The 2,822-nt window shown below is 34.4% G+C and overlaps 1 pseudogene; it reads right to left on the bottom strand.

The window, feature by feature from the left end:
- Positions 1 to 148: 148 nt before the first annotated feature.
- On the bottom strand, positions 149 to 1,148 carry LOC130815517 (probable galacturonosyltransferase-like 3; annotated as a pseudogene).
- Between the last annotated feature and the right edge of the window lie 1,674 nt (positions 1,149 to 2,822).

Below are 2,822 nucleotides of genomic sequence, written 5' to 3'. Positions count from 1 at the left end.
AGTTATGACAATCTTTGTGTATCAAATATTTGCAAGGAAAATTTGATTTAAAAATACCTTTAATGTTTAAATTGTCGTTTATTTTTAAAGGTTAAAGGTTTAAACTTTCGTTTATTTTTTAAAGGTTTGAATTTTGAGGTGTCTTCACTTTTTAAGATTCTAGCGATTTTAGTAATCTAGAATATCAAATTACCATCTCTTCAACCTGATTTTTCATCAGGTTTTTCCTTAAACCTCCACATCAATAGCTTCTTCCTTAAACCTCCTCATCAATAGTTTTTTCCTTGATCTACTCATGGAGTCCTAAGAACAGGCACTGAACTCACTACAGAAATCCCCAATTCTACGAAGAAGCACTAACAATTTCTCATACAGTGGACGGTCTTGAGCTTTACCTCCAAATACCAGTAAAAATGGTGGTAATGAACCTAATTGATAAATACGGTGTCGTTTTTGCAATTTCATCCAGCTTTCTAGTTTTTGTGTATACGCAACCTTTTGGCAACATCGATTATTATAACCCTTGTGTTGAAATAACACCGAGTTCTCTCTCTTCGTAAGAATGCTTTTGAAAGTTTTGGTGTGGTCCAGAATTGGGGAGTAGAATAGCTAGTAAAATTAGCATGACATTATTTTGGAGCTCCAAGAGCATGAACGTTAGGATCAATATTCCAAAGATTAACGACATCATTAACAACAATAAGATCAGGATCAAAGTAAATAACTAGTTCAACATCGTGTGAGAGAAGATCAGCGTAATTTAGGGTTTGATCAAGCGCACGACGATTTGAGGTTGATATTTTTCTAGTGAACAAGAAGTGGATCGAAATGAAGAAGAGAGATCCTAAGAGAAGGGAAAGTAGAAGTAATTGTACGATTGAGATTGTAGAAGTTTTGAGAAGAAGTAAGGAAATAAAAAGAGAGATTTTCAAGACAGGTTGAATGGCGAAGAACGGAGAATATAATGGCGATTGAACCACAAAAGTAAGTAGTGTCAAAAGTCATTGCAATGTGGATAGTTGAAGATGGTGTACATGGAATGGCACGGGATTCTCCATTTCTAAAAGCTGAAGATTCATGGTAACAGGGATTTTAATGGCAAATGCGGGGTTGGAGATTGTGAAGAGGAAAAAGAGTGAGAATGACATTGTTGTGATTTCAGAGAAGAGAAGATGAGAATTGAAAAGATTTTTGGTTATTGTATTTCTGTTTTTGGATGTGATTGTCTTTGTCTGTAGGTCATTTTGCTAGAGAAAGCTCAAAAGTTGAATACTCAAAAGCTGAATTTGGATGAGAAAGAAGAAAACAAAGAAGCCATTGATGAGGAAGAAGAAAGTTGTTTTTGGTATTTAAGAAAAACTTGTTCAACCGGTTAAAGGTAAAAAGAACCTTTAGAAGCGGAAACACCCGAAAGTTCGAACCTTTAAAAAATAAACGAAAGTTCGAACCTTTAAAAGCGGATGAGCTAAAGTTCGTTCCTTTTAAATCATATTTTCCTTATATATATAATACTCCTATTTGATTTGAAAGATCAACCAATTTTATTAAGAAATGGAGTCTTATTTAACTTTATATATAAATTTAATAAGTGATTGGAGTTGGTGTTTTGAGTGGATACTTGGAAGATGTGTATGATAATGAAGTACAAGGTGATGAGCTTCTTTGTATTATTGTTGCAGCATTGTGTTCGAACAAGGTAAGATTAGTGCCTTGATTAAGGAACCTTGATCACTTTTTGGAAGAAAATCCCGATAGCATCACGTGGCAGGTTACTCGGACGAGCATTATAACGCTTGCATGAGCAACTAGGTCTGCAACCCTTCTGTTTTTAGTCTACGATTACGATGGTGACGGATACTCTCTTAATTCTCCTTGTACACATAAACCTAAGTGAGATTATTCTAATTATTCTTACTCTAAAAATCGAAACACATAGCCTACATTTATAGTTCTTCTCTCTCTTTTCCAGTGTAATTCTCCATTGCATTGAGTTCTTTGAACTCTATTTTTTCTCTACCATTTATCAAACCTAGCCACCACAAAAGACGTAGCCAAAGTTGGTGAACCTCATAAAAGATTGATTATACTTGTTTTTATCATAAGTCTTTGTACTATTGTTCTTGAGTGATTTTAAAAATAAAGCTACAACCTTTAGGGCCTAATCTTGTTGCATTTCAATTAGCATTATAATCTAAATTTTTTTGGTGGTATTTAGGAGTGTAAACTTAGTGAAATATGTCTTTAATGAAGCTATATATTGAAAGTATTATAGGAGTGTAACCTTGGCTTATGATAAGTCAAAATAAAGGCGATACTGATTCAAAGCGGGGTGTATGAAGTCATTTATGGTGTGAAGAATACAACCAAGCGCATACGAGATAAGTTGGAGTCTCTTTACATGACAAAGAGTGTGACCAACCAGCTACTTTTGAAAAGTAGACTCTATGAACTTCCCTTGCAGGAAGGTAAACCTTTTGAGTCTCATCTTGACACTTTTTATCGAATAATCATGGATTTGCACACTTAGATGCGAAAATTGACGATGAGAAGCTATATACTTGTTGTGTTCTTTGTCGCCATCTTACAAGAAGTTTAAGGAGACCTTCGTCTATGGTAGGGAGAATTTGAGTAGTGATGATGTGAAAAATGATTGGACTCAAATGGATTTGATTGATACACAAATATCACAAAAATCATCTAGTGTCTCAAATGATAGCTGGTTTGTGAGGGTCAAAACTAATCAAAACGGTTCTACTAATGGTAATAGAAACAAGGGCAAAAGAAGGTCTAAGTCTAGAGGGCCAAACAAAAACAAAACTTAT

The sequence above is a fragment of the Amaranthus tricolor genome, chromosome 6 (genome assembly GCF_026212465.1).
Source record: "Amaranthus tricolor cultivar Red isolate AtriRed21 chromosome 6, ASM2621246v1, whole genome shotgun sequence".
Taxonomy (NCBI): domain Eukaryota; kingdom Viridiplantae; phylum Streptophyta; class Magnoliopsida; order Caryophyllales; family Amaranthaceae; genus Amaranthus; species Amaranthus tricolor.
This window is presented reverse-complemented; position numbering and strand designations above follow the sequence as displayed.